The sequence below is a fragment of the Nerophis lumbriciformis genome, linkage group LG30 (assembly GCF_033978685.3).
Source record: "Nerophis lumbriciformis linkage group LG30, RoL_Nlum_v2.1, whole genome shotgun sequence".
Lineage (NCBI taxonomy): Eukaryota > Metazoa > Chordata > Actinopteri > Syngnathiformes > Syngnathidae > Nerophis > Nerophis lumbriciformis.
Genome location: NC_084577.2, coordinates 29538922 through 29563239, shown reverse-complemented (window position 1 = coordinate 29563239; position 24318 = coordinate 29538922). Strand labels below are relative to the sequence as shown.

At 36.4% G+C, this 24318-nt stretch overlaps 1 protein-coding gene across 1 annotated transcript in view; it reads left to right on the top strand.

Annotated features, from left to right (window-relative positions):
• The first annotated feature begins 278 nt into the window (after positions 1-278).
• grm5b (glutamate receptor, metabotropic 5b) overlaps positions 279-24318 on the top strand; it is a 222544-nt gene continuing 198504 nt past the window's right edge. The window contains exon 1 of the mRNA XM_061925876.1: positions 279-367. The gene's annotated coding sequence lies outside the window, so the exon portion shown is untranslated. The remainder of the gene's footprint in view (positions 368-24318) is intronic.

The following is a 24318-nucleotide window of genomic DNA, read 5'->3' as shown; positions in this document are numbered from 1 at the left end:
TCCAAGCCTTGTCATGGCCAAGCTGTAAAATCCCCTCTATCCCATATTGCCTCTCTCTCTCTCTCTCTCTCTCCCTCTCTCTCTCTATCAGTATCCATCTCCAGATGGTATCATGGAGGTAGGTGTGAGGGCTGCAGGCAGTGGGAGAGATGGAGAGAGGTTGGGTGGCCTCTGTGACGCCGATGGAGTCTCCTCATTGGAGCAGGGTGGGAAGAGAGAAAGGGCGAGCGAGAGGAGGAGGAGGAGGGTGGTGGTGGGGGTTCATTTGTTGCCATAGCGAAAAAGTAGATCAAGCACACAGCAAAGAACGATGCCATGATGGACGCATGGAGGATGTTGTTGTTCTGCAAGTCCACACACAGCAAAGGTATGAAGATTTATTACAGAAGAATTTTATATTTATCATAGAGGAATTATTGGTTGACTATTTATCATAGAGGAATTATTGGTTGACTATTTATTATAGAGAAATTATTGGTTGAATATTTATCATAGAGGAATTATTGGTTGATTGTTTATTATAGAGGAATTATTGGTTGACTATTTATTATAGTTGACTATTTATTATAGAGGAATTATTGGTTGAATATTTATTATAGAGGAATTATTGGTTGACTATTTACTATAGGGAATTATTGGTTGAATCTTTATCACGTGATATTTGTTGAATACTTATTATAGAGGAATTTAATATTTATCATAGTGGAAATATTGGTTGATTATTTATTATAATATAATTATTGGTTAGATATTTATTATAAAGCAAAAATTGGTTGAATATTTATCATTTAATTTTTGGTTGAATATTTATTATAGAGTAGATATTGGTTGGATATTTATTATAGAGGAATTATTGGTTGATTATTTATTATAGATAAATTATTGGTTGATTATATATCATAGAATCATTGGTTAAATATTTATTATATAATAATTATTGGTTGAATATTTATCATATAATTATTGGTTGAATATTTATCATAGAGGAATTATTGGTTGAATATTTATTATAGAGGAATTATTTGTTGATTATATATCATAGAGAAATTATTGATTGAATATTTATCATAGAGGAATTATTGGTTGATTATTTATTATAGATAAATTATTGGTTGATTATTTATTATAGAGGAATTATTGGTTGAATATTTATCATAGAGGAATTATTGGATTAATATTTATCGTAGAGGAATTATTGGTTGAAAATTTATCATAGAGGAATTATTGGTTGAATATATATCATTGAAATATTGGTTGAATATTTATTATAGAGGAATTATTGGTTGATTATTTATCATATAATTATTGGTTGAATATGTATCATGTAATTATTGGTTGAATATTTATCATATAATTATTGGTTGATTATTTATCATAGAGGAATTGAATATTTATCATAGAGGAATTATTGGTTGAATGTTTATTGTAGAGGAATTATTGGTTGAATATTTATTGTAGAGGAATTATTGGTTGAATATTTATTATAGAGGAATTATTTGTTGATTATATATCATAGAATCATTGGTTGAATATTTATTATAGAGGAATTATTGGTTGATTATTTATTATAGAGAAATTATTGGTTGAATATTTATCATAGAGGAATTATTGGTTGAATATTTATTATAGAGGAATTATTTGTTGATTATATATCATAGAATCATTGGTTGGATATTTATTATAGAGGAATTATTGGTTGATTATTTATTATAGAGAAATTATTGGTTGAATATTTATCATAGAGGAATTATTGGTTGAATATTTATCATAGAGTATTTATTGGTTGAATATTTATCATAGAGGAATTATTGGTTGACTATTTATTATAGAGGAATTATTGGTTGACTATTTATTATAGTTGACTATTTATTATAGAGGAATTACTGGTTGAATATTTATTATAGAGGAATTATTGGTTGACTATTTACTATCGGGAATTATTGGTTGAATCTTTATCACGTGATATTTGTTGAATACTTATTATAGAGGAATTTAATATTTATCATAGTGGAAATATTGGTTGATTATTTATCATAGAATTATTGGTTAGATATTTATTATAAAGCAAAAATTGGTTGAATATTTATCATTTAATTTTTGGTTGAATATTTATTATAGAGTAGATATTGGTTGAATATTTATTATAGAGGAATTATTGGTTGATTATTTATTATAGAGAAATTATTGGTTGATTATATATCATAGAATCATTGGTTAAATATTTATTATATAATAATTATTGGTTGTATATTTATCATATAATTATTGGTTGAATATTTATCATAGAGGAATTATTGGTTGAATATTTATTATAGAGGAATTATTTGTTGATTATATATCATAGAATCATTGGTTGGATATTTATTATAGAGGAATTATTGGTTGATTATTTATTATAGAGGAATTATTGGTTGATTATTTATTATAGAGAAATTATTGGTTGAATATTTATCATAGAGGAATTATTGGTTGATTATTTATTATAGATAAATTATTGGTTGATTATTTTTATGGAGGAATTATTGGTTGAATATTTATTATAGAGGAATTATTGGTTGAATATTTATCATAGAGGAATTATTGGATTCATATTTATCGTAGAGGAATTTATTGGTTGAAAATGTATCATAGAGGAATTATTGGTTGAATATATATCATAGAAATATTGGTTGAATATTTATTATAGAGGAATGTTTGGTTGATTATTTATTATAGAGAAATTATTGGTTGATTATTTATCATATAATTATTGGTTGAATATTTATCATGTAATTATTGGTTGAATATTTATCATATAATTATTGGTTGATTATTTATCATAGAGGAATTGAATATTTATCATAGAGGAATTATTGGTTGAATATTTATTGTAGAGGAATTATTGGTTGAATATTTATTGTAGAGGAATTATTGGTTGATTATTTATTATAGAGAAATTATTGGTTGATTATATATCATATAATCATTGGTTAAATATTTATTATATAATAATTATTGGTTGAATATTTATCATATAATTATTGGTTGAATATTTCTCATAGAGGAATTATTGGTTGAATATTTATTATAGAGGAATTATTTGTTGATTATACATCATAGAATCATTGGTTGAATATTTATTATAGAGGAACTATTGGTTGATTATTTATTATAGAGAAATTATTGGTTGAATATTTATCATAGAGGAATTATTGGTTGAATATTTATCATAGAGGAATTATTGGATTCATATTTATCGTAGAGGAATTATTGGTTGATTATTTATTATAGAGAAATTATTGGTTGATTATATATCATATAATCATTGGTTAAATATTTATTATATAATAATTATTGGTTGAATATTTATCATATAATTATTGGTTGAATATTTATCATAGAGGAATTATTGGTTGAATATTTATTATAGAGGAATTATTTGTTGATTATATATCATAGAATCATTGGTTGGATATTTATTATAGAGGAATTATTGGTTGATTATTTATTATAGAGAAATTATTGATTGAATATTTATCATAGAGGAATTATTGGTTGATTATTTATTAAAGATAAATTATTGGTTGAATATTTATTATAGAGGAATTATTGGTTGAATATTTATCATAGAGTAATTATTGGATTAATATTTATCATAGAGGAATTATTGGTTGAAAATTTATCATAGAGGAATTATTGGTTGAATATATATCATATAATTATTGGTTGAATGTTTATCATATAATTATTGGTTGAATATTTATCATATAATTATTGGTTGATGTTTATCATATAATTATTGGTTGATGTTTATCATATAATTATTGGTTGAATATTTATCATAGAGGAATTATTGGATTAATATTTATCGTAGAGGAATTATTGTTTAAAAATGTATCATAGAGGAATTATTGGTTGAATATATATCATAGAATTATTGGTTGAATATTTATTATAGAGGAATTATTGATGATTATTTATCATATAATTATTGGTTGAATATTTATCGTATAATTATTGGTTGATGTTTATCATATAATTATTGGTTGATTATTTATCATAGAGGAATTGAATATTTATCATAGAGGAATTATTGGTTGAATATTTATTTTAGAGGAATTATTGTTTGAATATTTATCATAGAGGTTGTTACATATTCCATCTTTGCATGTTTGTGTTGATGTTACAAGAATGTCACCATCATGCATGGCTGCTAAACTAAAACAAATGAAAGTTGCACACGCATCATGTCTGGATTGTACCAGTGTTTTTAATCCCTAAAGGTTACGATGTAGAGGAGGGGTGTCCCTGGCAGGTTAAGCATGCTTTACACCTGAAACACTATATTGATCTGTTCTGTCCATCATCAGTGCAGGAGGACAAAGTTATAACATGCACAATAGAGTTCCGTAATAAAGACAAATCAGTTTGTTGGATATAATACAAATATTTATATCTCCAATTATCGCCTTTAGATTGTAGATGTGCACAAAAATATCTAATGACATCAGAATTGCAATTCTTGGTCATGAAGATTGTAAGTCGATTGATAATTTTCAAAAATCAATGAAAAAAATTCCACTTTTTAAAAAAAGTATTATTTCTTATTTCTCGTTTCAAAACAATTCTCGATTCAAACCGATTCTTGCAATGTATTAATTGGTGTAATAATTAGAATGAATGTTTTTCAAAAACATTGTTAGAAAACCTTAACCTTAACCCTAACCCTAACCCCAACCCCCCACCCCCCTCTTTTCTAACCCTAACATTTCCTTTTTCTACGCCTAAAACCTACCCACAATCCTAACCCTCTAACCCTAAACCTTTAACACTCTAACCCTAACCCTAACCCTAACCCTAACCCTAACCCCAATCCCCCACCTCCCTCTTCCCTAACCCTAACCATTTCCTTTTTCTACGCCTAAAACGTACGCACAATCCTAACCCTCTAACCCTAAACCTCTAACCCTCTAGCCATAACCCTAACCCAAACCCTAACCCTAACCCTAACCCTAACCCTAGCCCTAACCCTAACCCTCTAACCCTAACCCTAAATCTCCTTCTGGTTGCATGACTTAAAAAAAAAGATTATTTAAATTGTTTAAAAATTTATTTTTTGAATCCATTTTTTAAATGAGTCTTTAAATATAAAAAAATACCTTTTAAATAATTAAAAAAATATATTTTTTAAAATAATTTTTTAAATAATTTTTTAAATAATTTGTTTAATAATTTGTTTAATTATTTTTTTAAATTATTTTTTAAATTATTTTTTAAATTATTTTTTAAATTATTTTGTAAATATTTTTTTTAATGTTTCTTTAAAATAAAATTTTAATGATTATTTAAATCATTTATAAATTAGTTTTTAAATGTTTTTTACTGATTATTTAAATCATTCATAAATTATTCTTTAAATCATTTATAAATTATTCTTTAAATCATTTAAAAATAATTATTTAAATCATGAAAAAAAAATTCTTAAATCAGTTTTTGAAAAATTACTATTTAAATATATACCTTTTTTAATTACTCTTTAAATATATATTTGTGTAATGATTCCTTAAATTATTAAAAAAAAAAAAAAAAATATATATATATATATATATATATATATATATATATATATATATATATTTTCTAAATCCTTTTTGAAAAAATATTATTTAAATATTAAAAAAAACATTTTTTAAATAATTAAAACAATGATTCTTTAAATCGTTTTTAAAAACTGATTCTTAAATTATTAAAAATGATTCTTTAAATCATTTATTGAAAAAAATGTTCTTTAAATATATATATTTTTAATCATTCTTTAAATGTTTTTTTAATGATTACTTAAATCATTTAAAAAAATTTAACTGTAAATATATATTTTTTTAAATAATTCCTTAAATTCTGCGATCCTCTCCAAGGTTTCTCAAAGTCATTCATAACAACACCCCACTGGGTTGTGAGTTTTCCCTTGCCCTTATGTGGGATCTGAACCGAGGATGTCGTTGTGGCTTGTGCAGCCCTTTGAGACACTTGTGATTTAGGGCTATATAAATAAACATTGATTAATTGATATTGTAAGTGATTATGCAAATGAGCGACTTCCAGAGAGGTTTAGGACAGTCAAAAGCGACTTTCCTTACTGAGGGATAGCAACACTAGTTTTGACGACAAAGCCACGCCCTCTCATGCGACCGGAAGTCGATTCTGTGTTAGCTTACCTCGTCTTTACAGTAACTGTGCTAAAGTAGAGAACGTTAAAAGCAGTGTCTGTAAGGCACGCCCCCAAGACTGTGGAATACGAGATATAATGACTGATGGACACCTTCGTTCGATAATGAGGGTTGCCTCAGCTCAAAACCTGAGCCCCGACATTAATGAACTAGCATCCAAGAAAAGATGGCAGGTATCTGGCTTGGGCACATCAGATTAGATCAGTGTGTTGCAAACTGAGCAGTTTAAAGTCCTGAATGATTGTTTTATTCATTATTTTATTTTCAAATTTATTAGCCTGTGGAAAAAGTTAATGTTGATCTTTACCTCAGAAGGCTGCAAATAGAAAAGAGGCATTCAATTTTTAATTTAAATTGTATTTGATACATACTTGCCAACCCTCCCGGGACAAATTTTCTCCCGAAAAACTCCCGAAATTCAGGCGGACCTGAGTGACGTGTTGACAACACACAACAACAGTGTCTACCGTAAAGCAGTTCGTCTGCCGTAAACAGCAATGTTGTGACACTTTTAAACAGGACAATACTGCCATCTACTGTACATGCATATGTGACCCACACATAATGTGTCACATTTTTGTGTTGATTTATTTATTTTATTTTGTGGTTTGAATTCGTTTTTGGAGCTGTCATTACACATTTATCAGTATTCACATTGGTCAATAGGGGGCAGTAGGGCGTTTCTTCCCAATTGAATGCTATCACCTGCAGACCGGAAGTGTCTTGTCATTCTGATGAGCGCGACCAGTCTGTGAACAATTAAAACGTCCTGTGTGCTTTTTCCTCCTGTATAACAGGTTAGTTTTGGTGAATCAACTCACTGAATAATATCCGTGTGATCTTTATAAGTTTAAGTACACATTCTGATGGTGGAGCCTAACTCTAAAGTGTTCGTGAGTTGTAGTTTGTAAATGAACACTGAAATTCAAGTGTTTATTTTATTTATATAAATATATATATATATATATATATATATATATATATATATATATATATATATATATATATATACATATATATATATATATATATATATATATATATATATATATATATATATATATATATATATAGCTAGAATTCACTGAAAGTCAAGTATTTATTTTATATATATAGCTAGAATTCACTGAAAGTCAAGTATTTCTTATATCTATCTATCTTAACCACGCCCCTGACCACGCCCCCGCCCCCACCCCCCACCCCCCACCTCCCGAAATCGGAGGTCTCAAGGTTGGCAAGTATGATTTGATATGATACATTGATATTTTTTAATTATTATTAATATTATTTGAAACTGGATTTTGCCTGTCACTATAAAGTTATATAAGCCTTGCTTGTTCAATATTCAATGCAAAACTTGTTTGGGTCCCTATTAAAAAGTTCATTTGTTCAACCTTGGCCCGCGGCCATACTTGCCAACCTTGAGACCTCCGATTTCGGGAGGTGGGGGGTGGGGGGGCGGGGTCGGGGTGGGGCGGGGGCGTGGTTGAGGGCAGTGGTTAAGAGGGGAGGAGTATATTGACAGCTAGAATTCACCAAGTCAAGTATTTCATACATATATATATATATATATATATATATATATATATATATATATATATATATATATATATATATATATATATATATATATATATATATATGTATGAAATACTTGACTTGGTATCAGATCCATACCTAAATGTGTGGTATCATATATATATATATATATATATGTATATATATATATATATATATATATATATATATATATATATATATATATATATATATATATATATATATATGTATACACATATATATATATATATATATATATATATATATATATATATATATATATATATATATATATATATATATATATATATATATAGCTGTAATTCACTGAAATTCAAGTATTTGTTTTATTGAATATATATATATATATATATATATGAAATAAAACAAATATATATATATATATACATATATATATATATATATATATATATATATATATATATATATATATATATATATATATATATATATATCAGTAATTCACTGAAATTCAAGTATCTGTTTTATTTCATATATATATATATATATACATATGAAATAAAACAAATATATATATATATATATATATATGAAATAAAACAAATATATATATATATATATACATACATATATATATATATAGCTGTAATTCACTGAAATTCAAGTATTTGTTTTATTTCATATATATATATATATATATATATATATGAAATAAAACAAATATATATATATATATATATATATATATATATATATATAGCTGTAATTCACTGAAATTCAAGTATTTGTTTTATTTCACATATATATATATATATATATATATATATATATACATATATATATATATACATATATATATATATATATATATATATATATATATATATATATATATATATATATATCTACATCCTGAAAATATGCAAATAAAACTGTGTTTAGATAATTGATACTTCAAACTTGCATGAATAAATATTAAGGAATATAACATAACTTGGCTTCTGAGAGCTTCAAAATGTAATGAATAAAATGCTAAAGTTGTTGATAAACAAGCAATTATTTTAATAATTAAATATGGTCATTTTAAATGAATTATTATGATAATTTAAAATTAATTATTTCAAATGTGTTTATTTTAATGTATAATTCTAATGGCTGGATGTAAAAAGGAGTCAGGAAAAATACAAATAAAAATACAATTAATTTTGATGTTTTTAGCAAAATATAGTAAGTAGTTTTTTTGTTTTTTTTTAAATTAATAAATATATTTATTTTTAGGTAAGATAAACATAATAATACAATTTATCTCTTGTCTGGATGATTTAGTTCTTGTCACCCTGTTGCAGAGGTGGGTAGTAACGCGCTACATTTACTCCGTTACATCTACTTGAGTAACTTTTGGGATAAATTGTACTTCCAAGAGTAGTTTTAATGCAACATACTTTTACTTTTACTTGAGTATATTTATAGAGAAGAAACGCTACTTTTACTCTGTTACTTTTATCTACATTCAGCTCGCTACTCGCTACTAATTTTTATCGATCTGTTCGACCCTCATAGTGCCTGCGTTTCAACAAATACAGTCACTGGTGACGTTGGACCAATCAAACAGAGCCAGGCGGTCACATGACCTGACTTAAACAAGTTGAAAAACTTATTCGGGTCTTACCATATAGTGGTAAATTGTACGGAATATGTACTGTACTGTGCAATCTACTAATAAAAGTTCCAATCAATCAATCAAAAGTGTGAAGGAAAAAAGACCATTTTTTATTTCAACCGTACATCCCGTCAAAAGCCTAAAGACTGACTGCACAGTTCCTGTCTTCACAATAAAAGTGCCGCTCCATCGCGCTTGCGCTTTCAAAATAAGAGTCTCCGAAAGCCAGCGCAAACAAGCTAGCAAGCTACGGAGTTTGCCGCCAATGTATTTCTTGTAAGGTGTATAAAAACAAATATGGAAGCTGGACAAATAAGATGCCAAAAACCAACCACTTTCATGTGGTATTAGACAGAAAGGAAGACTTTTTTCTCTTCCATTCGAAAATGTGGACGTTATCATCACTACTGTCTGATTCCAATCAATGCAAGTCATCAGAATCAGGTAATACACCAACTTATATTCTTGTCTTCATGAAAGAAAGGAATATATATGTGTTAAACATGCTTGTATATTCATTAAAACACCTTTAACATGTAAACAAAAACGGCAAAATAAATACATACAAATTATATACTGTATATATCAATGTATATATATATATATATATATGTCTTAATAAGGTTATCCAAAAAATAGTGCTCGATACCGTAGTAGAGCGCAATATATGTATGTGTGGGAAAAAAAATCACAAGACTATTTCATCTCTACAGGCCTGTTTCATGAGGGGGGGTTCCCTCAATCATCAGGAGATTTTAATGGGAGCATTCGCATACCATGGTTTATATAGGGCACAGAGTGGGTGGGTACAGGCTGGCGTAGGGGCGTGGTGATTGGCTCATGTGTTACCTAGGAGGTGTTTCCGTCTATGGCGGCATGTTGTTACAATTTCGCTGCGCTTGTTGAGGGATGACAGGTCTGGACGGTAAATAATAAACAGTTTCTCTTTCAAGCATAGGTTGCATCTTTTATTACCACTATTGTAAGGTGTGCTGGATGCAAGAATTTGCCATGTTATTGAATATTCAACATTATTGTCTTTGAGGTCCCAAATGTGTTTGCTGAGTTCTGTGGTATTCCGCAGGTTTTGGTTCCTGAAAGAAGCCTTGTGATTGTTCCATCTGGTTTTGAATTCTCCCTCGGTTAATCCTACATATATGTCGGATGTGTTAATGTCCTTGCGTATTACCTTAGATTGGTAGACAACTGATGCTTGTAAGCACCCCCTGTTGAGAGGGCAATCAGGTTTCTTTCGACAGTTACAGTCTTTGTTGGTTTTGGAGTCGCTCTGTCCGGGGGCCGACGGCTCATTTGCAATTGTTTTGTTGTGGTTTGAGATGATTTGTCGCATATTGTTCATGCAGCTGTAGCTCAATTTAATGTTGTTCTTGTTGAATACTTTTCTTAGGGTGTTGTCTTTGGGAAAGTGTTTGTCAATCAGATTGAGGAATTTGTGTCCAATGTTAGATGAGACGTTTTTGCTGTATGGGGGGGTTGTACCAGATGATGTCGTTTCGTTTTCTGTTCTTTTTTTGGCTGGTTTCCTGGCGTGGGTTCATAGGTGAGGGTGAAATTGTATCCGCTTTCATCAAGGGCTTTTTGGTACGGGGGGGGGGGGGGGGTTGCTTGGTCAAATTCAGCTTTGCTAGATGACAGCATCGTATATACAGGTAAAAGCCAGTAAATTAGAATATTTTGAAAAACTTGATTTATTTCAGTAATTGCATTCAAAAGGTGTAACTTGTACATTATATTTATTCATTGCACACAGACTGATGCATTCAAATGTTTATTTCATTTCATTTTGATGATTTGAAGTGGCAACAAATGAAAATCCAAAATTCCGTGTGTCACAAAATTAGAATATTACTTAAGGCTAATACAAAAAAGGGATTTTTAGAAATGTTGGCCAACTGAAAAGTATGAAAATGAAAAATATGAGCATGTACAATACTCAATACTTGGTTGGAGCTCCTTTTGCCTCAATTACTGCGTTAATGCGGCGTGGCATGGAGTCGATGAGTTTCTGGCACTGCTCAGGTGTTATGAGAGCCCAGGTTGCTCTGATAGTGGCCTTCAACTCTTCTGCGTTTTTGGGTCTGGCATTCTGCATCTTCCTTTTCACAATACCCCACAGATTTTCTATGGGGCTAAGGTCAGGGGAGTTGGCGGGCCAATTTAGAACAGAAATACCATGGTCCGTAAACCAGGCACGGGTAGATTTTGCGCTGTGTGCAGGCGCCAAGTCCTGTTGGAACTTGAAATCTCCATCTCCATAGAGCAGGTCAGCAGCAGGAAGCATGAAGTGCTCTAAAACTTGCTGGGAGACGGCTGCGTTGACCCTGGATCTCAGGAAACAGAGTGGACCGACACCAGCAGATGACATGGCACCCCAAACCATCACCCAACCATGCAAATTTTGCATTTCCTTTGGAAATCGAGGTCCCAGAGTCTGGAGGAAGACAGGAGAGGCACAGGATCCACGTTGCCTGAAGTCTAGTGTAAAGTTTCCACCATCAGTGATGGTTTGGGGTGCCATGTCATCTGCTGGTGTCGGTCCACTCTGTTTCCTGAGATCCAGGGTCAACGCAGCCGTCTACCAGCAAGTTTTAGAGCACTTCATGCTTCCTGCTGCTGACCTGCTCTATGGAGATGGAGATTTCAAGTTCCAACAGGACTTGGCGCCTGCACACAGCGCAAAATCTACCCGTGCCTGGTTTACGGACCATGGTATTTCTGTTCTAAATTGGCCCGCCAACTCCCCTGACCTTAGCCCCATAGAAAATCTGTGGGGTATTGTGAAAAGGAAGATGCAAAATGCCAGACCCAAAAACGCAGAAGAGTTGAAGGCCACTATCAGAGCAACCTGGGCTCTCATAACACCTGAGCAGTGCCAGAAACTCATCGACTCCATGCCACGCCGCATTAACGCAGTAATTGAGGCAAAAGGAGCTCCAACCAAGTATTGAGTATTGTACATGCTCATATTTTTCATTTTCATACTTTTCAGTTGGCCAACATTTCTAAAAATCCCTTTTTTGTATTAGCCTTAAGTAATATTCTAATTTTGTGACACACGGAATTTTGGATTTTCATTTGTTGCCACTTCAAATCATCAAAATTAAATGAAATAAACATTTGAATGCATCAGTCTGTGTGCAATGAATAAATATAATGTACAAGTTACACCTTTTGAATGCAATTACTGAAATAAATCAAGTGTTTCCAAAATATTCTAATTTACTGGCTTTTACCTGTATATATATATATATATATATATATATATATATATATATATATATATATATATATATATATATATATATATATATATATATATATATATATATATATATATGATATGTGTGTGTATGTTACTCATTAGTTACTCAATACTTTTTACTTTTACTCAAGTAAATATTTGGGTGACTACTCCTTACTTTTACTTGAGTATTAAATCTCTAAAGTAACAGTACTCTTACTTGAGTACAAATTCTGGCTACTCTACCCACCTTTGAGGGCAGTTCGCGCAGAAGCGGAGACGAGCGGAGCGGATCGACGACTCCGTCACAGCAGGTGTGGGAGCGAGACACGCGCGTGGAGGTGAAGGTGAAGGTGTGTTGGAGAAAGGCTCAGGTGTGCGTGACCGGAAAGCGGAGATATATATGCACACTCAACTGTGCTGCCATCGCCGGCATCGAACCCTCTCACAAACCGCCAGCTAATTACCGATGGGAGGCGGACGCAGAAGAAGGTAAGACTAAGAGAAGAAGCGTGGACTCCGATTTCATGTCATATTCTCGTGGCGTCTCATGCAAATGACCACTTTGTCGTCACGCCGTGCAAAATGCACGCAGAGTGTTAATAACACGCAGCCTCCACTGATGGAGAGAAGGAGGGAGATCATGTCGTTTTTTTTTTTTTGGAACGTTTTAATGTTTGCAGCCGTGTGCGTGTTTTCCCCCCTCACTGTTGTTGTTGTTGTTGTTGTGCGTGGAAACAAACGCGCGAGAATGAAGATGCCACTGCGGCGCATCGCTGCACCAAGCAGGCTTTTATTGTCCCCGCGCCGTTTGCAGCAGTTTTTGTCCATCAACTTGTGCTGCGTGGGTTCTGTGCACGCCGTGGTCTTGTAGCGTGGAGGGATATGTAAAAAAAATCATTAAAAAAATCGATTTCTATGAAACCAGGACTGTCAGACATGTCTTATAAGGACCATTTTAGTGATCCATCCATCCATACATCTTTTTCCGCTTATCTGAGGTCGGGTCGCGGGGGCAGCAGCCTAAGCAGGGAAGCCCAGACTTCCCTCTCCCCAGGCCACTTTGTCCAGCTCTTGCATACTTGCCAACCCTCCCGATTTTCCCGGGAGAGTCCCGAATTTCAGTCCCGATTTCCACCCGGACAACAATATTGGGGGTGTGCCTTTAGCGTCCTCTCTCACCTGAAACCTTCACCCTTTGCGGATGTTCTCCCAAAATGTGTTTGTCATTCTTGTTTGGTGTGGATTCACAGCGTGGCGCATATTTCTAACAGTGTTAAAGTTGCTTACGCGGCCACTCTCGGTGTAAACTGTATCGCTGTTGTGCATATCGTGTGCATATCTTGTGACTGGGCGGGCACGTTGTTAGAAGGGATGAAAAGCGGACGTGACGTCAGCTCGTAGAGGACGTTAAAAGCAGTGTCTGTAAGGCACGCCCCACAAGACTGTGGAATACGAGATATAATGACTGATGGACACCTTCGTTCGATAATGAGGGTTGCCTCAGCTCAAAGCCTGAGCCCCGACATTAATGAATTAATCATTCTTGTTTGGTGTGGATTCACAGCGTGGCGCATATTTCTAACAGTGTTAAAGTTGCTTACACGGCCACTCTCGGTGTAAACTGTATCGCTGTTTGTCAGGGCCGGCCCGTGGCATAGGCCGTATAGGCAAATGCTAAGGGCGCCGTCCATCAGGGGGCGCCACGCCAGAGCCACAAATGTTGGAGAAAAAAAAAAAAAAAGTTGGTACTATTATTTCTAAATACAAAAAATAATCCCTCGTTAATTAAAATGCAAAGTAAAGCCTATATAATAGAAATATTATTTGTTACAACATTACGCCCCCCCCCCCCCACGGTGCACCCCCTCCCTTCCCGTATCATGACTCTTTTTGGACGTCACCCCATCAAAAAATCAACACAAGATGTCAAAACGGCCAAAACTGTCAGGTGCCCAGGGAAGAAAAAAGAGCGACTCCAAAACCAACAAAGACTGTAACTGTCGAAAGAAACCTGATTGCCCTCTCAACGGGGGGTGCTTACAAACATCAGTTGTCTACCAATCTAAGGTAATACGCAAGGACATTAACACATCCGACACATATGTAGGATTAACCGAGGGGGAATTCAAAACCAGATGGAACAATCACAAGGCTTCTTTCAGGAACAAAAACCTGCGAAATACCACAGGACTCAGCAAACACATTTGGGACCTCAAAGACAATAATGTTGAATATTCAATAACATGGCAAATTCTTGCATCCAGCACACCTTACAATAGTGGTAATAAAAGATGCAACCTATGCTTGAAAGAGAAACTGTTTATTATTTACCGTCCAGACCTGTCATCCCTCAACAAGCGCAGCGAAATTGTAACAGCATGCCGCCATAGACGGAAACACCTCCTAGGTAGCACATGAGCCAATCACCACGCCCCTAGGCCAGCCTGTACCCACCCACTCTGTGCCCTATATAAACCATGGTATGCGAATGCTCCCATTAAAATCTCCTGATGATTGAGGGTACCCCCCCTCATGAAACAGGCCTGTAGAGATGAAATAGTCTTGTGATTTTTTTCCCCACACATACATATATTGCGCTCTACTACGGTATCGAGCACTATTTTTTGGATAACCTTATTACCCCCCCCCCACGGTGCACCCCCTCCCTTCCCGTATCATGACTCTTTTTGGACGTCACCACATCAAAAAAATCAACACAAGATGTCAAAACGGCCAAAACTGTCAGGTGCCCAGGGAAGAAAAAAGAGAAAAGAAGAGGAGGAGAAACGAGAAAAAGACAAGAGGTAGCAGGTAGGTAACGTTAGCCTACATGAAATTATTTGTCTGTTACAGAATGTGATGGTAACCTGGCTTTTTAGCATTAAGCTAATGTTACATGAGTCGGCAATTGCTAATCAATAAATAGCTAGTTCTGTTTTAACGTCGGGTTAATATTGTGGAGGGGGCTAAATTGTTATGGAAAATAATAATGTAACGTTAGGTAATTACAGTACTCCCACCTTACATTCCTCAGGGACATTTGTATTAGATCTTTTAAGCAGGTGTTATTGCCTTCTGGTTAGCTAATGTTTGCCCTGCAGGTAATAGTCACTTTTCCACCCCTTTATATATTAGGTATAGTTGTAAGCCTAGTTGTTAAAGTGCACATCATTAATGTAAATTAAGCAATATGTATGTAAAAAATATTGTATTTCATATATTCATTTTTTATTTTTTGCATTCATTTATTTATTCATATTTCTTTTTATCTTGTTAACTATTCTGATTGTTAATTTGCTTTCTTTAAGTAAAAAAAAAGGTCAAAGACAAAGCTATTCGGTTTCTTGTGAGTATATACACTTCACTGCCGATGTGTGGAGGGGGCGCCACCTAAAATCTTGCCTAGGGCGCCAGATTGGTTAGGGCCGGGCCTGGCTGTTGTGCATATCGTGTGCATATCTTGTGACTGGGCGGGCACGTTGTTAGAAGGGATGAAAAGCGGACGTGACGTCAGCTCGTAGAGGACGTTAAAAGCAGTGTCTGTAAGGCACGCCCCACAAGACTGTGGAATACGAGATATAATGACTGATGGACACCTTCGTTCGATAATGAGGGTTGCCTCAGCTCAAAGCCTGAGCCCCGACATTAATGAACTAGCATCCAAGAAAAGATGGCAGGTATCTGGCTTGGGCACATCAGATTAGATGTCCGCATGCTGTCATCAGTCACGTCCGCTTTTCCTCCATATAAACAGCGTGCCGGCCCAGTCGCATAACATCAATGGCTTTTGGAACTCAATGCACACACAACAACCTATCTGGATTCGTTAAGAGATTTGATAAGGAATCGGTTCGATAAGAGGATTCGGAATCGCTAATGGCATCAACATCGATAATTTCTTCCTTATCCTCCTTCTTTTATATATATATATATATATATATATATATATATATATATATATATATATATATATATATATATATATATATATATATATATATATATATATATATTTATATATATATACATATATATATATATACATATATATATATATATATATATATATATATATATATATATATATATATATATATATATATATATATATATATATATATATATATATATATATATATATATATATATATATGTATGAAGAGCTGGACGAAGTGGCTGGGGAGAGGGAAGTCTGGGCTTCCCTGCTTAGGCTGCTGCCCCCGTGACCCGACCTCGGATAAGCGGAAGAAGATGGATGGATGGATGGATGGATATATATATATATATATATATATATATATATATATATATAAATAAATATATATATATATATATATATTTTTTTTTTTCCCCACACATACATATATTGCGCTCTACTACGGTATCGAGCACTATTTTTTGGATAACCTTATTAAGACATATATATATATATATATATATATATATATATATATATATATATATATATATATATATATACATACACCCTAGGCCGCAGTTCCATGATCGACTTTGTAGTTGTGTCATCGGATTTGCGGCCTCATGTTTTGGACACTCGGGTGAAGAGAGGGGCGGAGCTTTCTACCGATCACCACCTGGTGGAGAGTTGGCTGCGATGGTGGGGGAGGATGCCGGACAGACCTGGCAGGCCCAAACGCATTGTGAGGGTTTGCTGGGAACGCCTGGCAGAGTCTCCTGTCAGAGAGAGTTTCAATTCCCACCTCCGGAAGAACTTTGAACATGTCACGAGGGAGGTGCTGGACATTGAGTCCGAGTGGACAATGTTCCGTACCTCTATTGTCGAGGCGGCTGATTGGAGCTGTGGCCGCAAGGTGGTTGGTGCCTGTCGTGGCGGTAATCCTAGAACCCGTTGGTGGACGCCGGCGGTGAGGGATGCCGTCAGGCTGAAGAAGGAGTCCTATCGGGTTCTTTTGGCTCATGGGACTCCTGAGGCAGCAGACAGGTACCGACAGGCCAAGCGGTGTGCGGCTTCAGCGGTCGCAGAGGCAAAAACTCGTACATGGGAGGAGTTCGGGGAGGCCATGGAAAAAGACTTCCGGACGGCTTCGAAGCAATTCTGGACCACCATCCGCCGCCTCAGGAAGGGGAAGCAGTGCAGTGTCAACACCGTGTATGGTGGGGATGGTGCTCTGCTGACCTCGACTGCGGATGTTGTGGATCGGTGGAGGGAATACTTCGAAGACCTCCTCAATCCTACCAGCACGTCTTCCTATAAGGAAGCAGGGCCTGGGGAGTCTGTGGTGGGCTCTCCTATTTCTGGGGCTGAGGTTGCCGAGGTAGTTAAAAAGCTCCTCGGTGGCAAGGTCCCGGGGGTGGATGAGAGCCGCCCGGAGTTCCTTAAGGCTCTGGATGTTGTGGGGCTGTCTTGGTTGACAAGACTCTGCAACATCGCGTGGACATCGGGGGCGGTACCTCTGGATTGGCAGACCGGGGTGGTGGTTCCTCTCTTTAAGAAGGGGAACCGGAGGGTGTGTTCCAACTATCGTGGGATCACACTCCTCAGCCTTCCCGGTAAGGTCTATTCAGGTGTACTGGAGAGGAGGCTACGCCGGATAGTCGAACCTCGGATTCAGGAGGAACAGTGTGGTTTTCGTCCTGGTCGTGGAACTGTGGACCAGCTCTATACTCTCGGCAGGGTCCTTGAGGGTGCATGGGAGTTTGCCCAACCAGTCTACATGTGCTTTGTGGACTTGGAGAAGGCATTCGACCGTGTACCCCGGGAAGTCCTGTGGGGAGTGCTCAGAGAGTATGGGGTAACGGACTGTCTTATTGTGGCAGTTCGCTCCCTGTATGATCAGTGTCAGAGCTTGGTCCGCATTGCCGGCAGTAAGTCGGACACGTTTCCAGTGAGGGTTGGACTCCGCCAAGGCTGCCCTTTGTCACCGATTCTGTTCATAACCTTTATGGACAGAATGTCTAGGCGCAGTCAAGGCGTTGAGGGGATCTGGTTTGGTGGCTGCAGGATTAGGTCACTGCTATATGCAGATGATGTGGTCCTGATGGCTTCCTCCGGCCAAGATCTTCAGCTCTCACTGGATCGGTTCGCAGCCGAGTGTGAAGCGACTGGGATGGGAATCAGCACCTCCAAGTCCGAGTCCATGGTTCTCTCCCGGAAAAGGGTGGAGTGCCATCTCCGGGTTGGGGAGGAGATCTTGCCCCAAGTGGAGGAGTTCAAGTACCTCGGAGTCTTGTTCACGAGTGGGGGAAGAGTGGATCGTGAGATCGACAGGCGGATCGGTGCGGCGTCTTCAGTAATGCGGACGCTGTATCGATCCGTTGTGGTGAAGAAGGAGCTGAGCCGGAAGGCAAAGCTCTTGATTTACCGGTCGATCTACGTTCCCATCCTCACCTATGGTCATGAGCTTTGGGTCATGACCGAAAGGACAAGATCACGGGTACAAGCGGCCGAAATGAGTTTCCTCCGCCGAGTGGCGGGGCTCTCCCTTAGAGATAGGGTGAGAAGCTCTGTCATTCGGGGGGAGCTCAAAGTAAAGCCGCTGCTCCTCCACATCGAGAGGAGCCAGATGAGGTGGTTCGGGCATCTGGTCAGGATGCCACCCGAGCGCCTCCCTAAGGAGGTGTTTAGGGCATGTCCGACCGGTAGGAGGCCACGAGGAAGACCCAGGACACGTTGGGAAGACTCTGTCTCCCGGCTGGCCTGGGAACGCCTCGGGATCCCCCGGGAGGAGCTGGACGAAGTGGCTGGGGAGAGGGAAGTCTGGGCTTCCCTGCTTAAGCTGCTGCCCCCGCGACCCGACCTCAGATAAGCGGAAGAAGATGGATGGATGGATGGATGGATATATATGTATATATATATATATAAAAGAAGGAGGATAGGAAAGAAATTATCGATGTTGATATATATATATATATATATATAGTATATAATAAGAGAGACAAAATGTTTTTTTGTTTTACTTCAAAACATGATCCATGGTCTGTTTCCTAGTTTCCATCCATCCATCCATTTTCTACCGCTTATTTCAAATGTAAAAAAACCAAGATGTAGCCTGAGTCTGTCCTCCAGTCCTTAGAGCGACTTCAGTACCCAGCTGGGTCTTTTATACTCGGACATATTTCTTGGTTAAGCTATTGTCTTCGCAGCGGCGTGGCGTCCGGACAAATCGATGGTGCCCTTTACCTCTTGATCAGACCATTCATCGTCAACTTTTTTTAATCATTCCTTTTCTTGGATGGCAACATCCCCTTATGACGAACACCGCAACAGGAGAGGGCAATTTGTCACAGCATGTGGTCTGACAGTTGGAGAAAGCATTGTGACATTTACCCAGGTTGCATCATAATCCTGCTGCTCAGATGGATTTGTCTGAGGGTGTGATGATTGCAGGCACCTGGGATGCTTATAAACCCTTTTTAATTAGGACAGAAAGGAGACCGTTTAACATTTTCATTGATTTATGGATTATGTGAAAATGTCATATCACGGTTATTGTGACCAAAATCATCACAATTCTCATTAGTGGGGATTTGTTGAATATGATCTGGCTTTTTTAGGCGCCATGTTTTTATTTGAGTGTTTAAATATGTTTATTAGGGCCCGCATGTCCCATTGTATAAGGACTCCCAAAGGGAGTCCTTATACAATGGGACATAAGGACCTATTGAATTTGTAAGGTTTTATTATTATTATTATACCGGCCGCCTCTTTGAGCACTAATTTGACCCACTTAACATGCTTCAAAACTCACCATATTTGACCCACACATCAGGACTTGCGAAAATTGTCTTTTAATGAAAAAACCGAACCCCAAAACTCAAAATTGCGCTCTAGCGCCCCCTAGAAAAAAAAAACTAGACTGCCTGTAACTCCCACTAGGAAGGTCGGAAAGACATGAAACAAAATTCTCTATGTAGGTCTGACTTGGACCTAGATTTCATAATTGTACATCCTTGGGCAGAAATCAACAGGAAGTTGGCAATTCTCCCTTCAAGACAATAAAGTACTAAAAACAGTCACTTTTGCCTCTTTGAGCTGTAATTTGACCCCCTTAACATGCTTCAAAACTCACCGAACTGAACACACACATCAGGACTGGCAACAATTGCGATCTAATAAAAAAAACTAACCCCAAATCTCAAAAATTGCGCTCTAGTGCAATTTTTGAATAAAACGCTGAAAAAACTGCTCCTCGGAAGAAAAAAATGACAAAACTGCCTGTAACTCCCACTAGGAAGGTCGGAAAGAGATGAAACAAAATTCTCTATGTAGGTCTGACTTGGACCTAGATGTCATAATTGTACATCCTTGGGCAGAAATCAACAGGAAGTTGGCAATTCTCCCTTCAAGACAAAAAAGTACTAAAAACAGTCACTTTTGCCTCTTTGAGCTGTAATTTGACCCCCTTAACATGCTTCAAAACTCACCGAACTGAACACACACATCAGGACTGGCAAAAATTGCGATCTAATAAAAAAACCTAACCCCAAATCTCAAAAATTGCGCTAGAGCGCAATTTTTGAATAAAACGCTGAAAAAACTGCTCCTCGGAAGAAAAAAATGACAAAACTGCCTGTAACTCCCACTGGGAAGGTCGGAGAGACATGAAACAAAAACCTCTATGTAGGTCTAACTTAGACCTACATTTCATAGATTGACAACCCCCAGCAAAAATCAACAGGAAGTTTGCTATTCCCCCTTCAAAACAAATTTCTGGTAAAAACCGGTCACCTTCCTTCAAAAACTATCTCCTCTGAGCGCGTTTGTCGTTTCGGCTTCAAACTAACACAGGAGAGAGATTGAACCCTTGTGTATAAAAGTACAGAACAGCGTTTTTCTAACTGCTCCGGTTTTGATTTTATGACCCTTCAAAGAACCGCTGCGCTGCTGTTTTTTTTAAGATGGCTGCTTAAAAGCAGGAAGCACCAGCGTGCCCACACAATGCAGACAAGGTAAGTACACTAGACAAAAGTATTGGGACACTTATGACTACCACCGGACAAAAGTATTGGAACACTTAGGACTACCACCGGACAAAAGTATTGGGACACTTAGGACTACCACTGGAAAAAAGTATTGGGACACTTAGGACTACAACTTGACAAAAGTATTAGGACACGTACTACTAAAACTGGACAAAAGTATTGGGACACTTAGGACTAGCACCTGCCAAATACGCGGGCCCGACCAACGCTGCTTGCAGCTTTAATCTTCTGTTTGAATTTCAAAGGTCATCGAGTGTTTCTTAATGATAATGATTTTTCTGTTTATGTGATGTCTTGGAATTTTACATCCAGCTCTCTGTTGTTATAAAATGTGTCCATATGGCTTTAACGCAGTGGTTCTTAACCTGGGTTGGATGGAACCCTAAGGGGTTCGGTGAGTCAGCCTCAGGGGTTCGGCGGAGGCGTACTTTGCCAACCCTCCCGGATTTTCCGGGAGACTCCCGAAATTCAGCGCCTCTCCCGAAAACCTCCCGGGACAAATTTTCTCCCGAAAATCTCCCGAAATTCAGGCGGTCCGCTAACCCACAATATAAACAGCATACCTGCCCAATGACGTTATAACTGTAGAATGATGGAGGGCGAGTTCTTGGTTTCTTATGTGGGTTTATTGTTAGGCAGTTTCATTAACGTCCTCCCAGCGCGGCAACAACACACGACGACAGCAGTCACGTTTTTGTATACCGTAAAGCAGTTCGTCTGCCGTAAACAGCAATGTTGTGACACTCTTAAACGGGACAATACTGCCATCTAGTGCATTTGATGAAAGCACTTTTGTGCGTGCCACACAGCAATGCGTCATCAGAGAGGGTGTTCAGCATGGTTCTAAAAATAGTGACAGAGAATAGAACAAGGATGGACAATTCAACCCTTAACTCAACAATGAGTAGATGAGTGTTATGTGTGTGTATATGTGTAAATAAATGAACACTGAAATTCAAGTATTTATTTTATATATATATATATATATATATATATATAATAAAAAAAGGGAGGGCGTGGCGAAGTTGGTAGAGTGGCCGTGCCAGCAATCGGAGGGTTGCTGGTTACTGGGGTTCAATCCCCACCTTCTATCATCCTAGTCACGTCCGTTGTGTCCTTGGGCAAGACACTTCATCCCTTGCTCCTGATGGCTGCTGGTTAGCGCCTTGCATGGCAGCTCCCGCCATCAGTGTGTGAATGTGTGTGTGAACGGGTAAATGTGGAAGTAGTGTCAAAGCGCTTTGAGTACCTTGAAGGTAGAAAAGCGCTATACAAGTATAACCCATTTATCATTTATTATTTGTATATATATGTATATATATATATATATATAATAAAATACATATATATATATGCGTATATATATGCGTATATATATATATATATATATATATATATATATATATATATATATATATATATATATATATATAGCTAGAATTCACTGAAGGTCAAGTATTTCTTATATATATATATATATATATATATATATATATATATATATATATATATATATATATATATATATATATATATATATATATATATATATGTCTTAATAAGGTTATCCAAAAAATAGTGCTCGATACCGTAGTAGAGCGCAATATATGTATGTGTGGGAAAAAAAAACACAAGACTATTTCATCTCTACAGGCCTGTTTCATGAGGGGGGGTACCCTCAATCGTCAGGAGATTTTAATGGGAGCATTCACATACCATGGTTTATATAGGGCACAGAGTGGGTGGGTACAGGCTGGTGTAGGGGCGTGGTGATTGGCTCATGTGTTACCTAGGAGGTGTTTCCGTCTGTGGCGGCATGCTGATACAATTTCGCTGCGCTTGTTGAGGGATGACAGGTCTGGACGGTAAATAATAAACAGTTTCTCTTTCAAGCATAGGTTGCATCTTTTATTACCACTATTGTAAGGTGTGCTGGATGCAAGAATTTGCCATGTTATTGAATATTCAACATTATTGTCTTTGAGGTCCCAAATGTGTTTGCTGAGTTCTGTGGTATTCCGCAGGTTTTGGTTCCTGAAAGAAGCCTTGTGATTGTTCCATCTGGTTTTAAACTCTCCCTCGGTTAATCCTACATATGTGTCGGATGTGTTAATGTCCTTGTGTGTTACCTTAGATTGGTAGACAACTGATGTTTGTAAGCACCCCCCGTTGAGAGGGCAATCAGGTTTCTTGCGGCAGTTGCAGCCTTTGTTGGTTTTGGGGTCGCTCTGTCTGGGGGCCGACGGCTCATTTGCAATTGTTTTGTTGTGGTTTGAGATAATTTGTCGTATATTGTTCATACAGCTGTAGCTCAATTTAATGTTGTTCTTGTTGAATACTTTTCTTAGGCTGTTGCCTTTGGGAAAGTGTTTGTCAATCAGAGTGAGGAATTTGTGGCCAATGTTAGTTGAGACGTTTTTGCTGTATGGGGGGTTGTACCAGATGATGTTGTTTCGTTTTCTGTTCTTTTTTGGTTGGTTTCCTGGCGTGGGTTCATAGGTGAGGGTGAAATTGTATCCGCTTTCATCAAGGGCTTTTTGGTACGGGGGGGGGGGGGGGGTACCAAAAAGCCCTTGATGAAAGCGGATACATGATGATTGAGGGAACCCCCCCTCATGAAACAGGCCTGTAGAGATGAAATAGTCTTTTTTCCCACACATACATATATATATATATATATA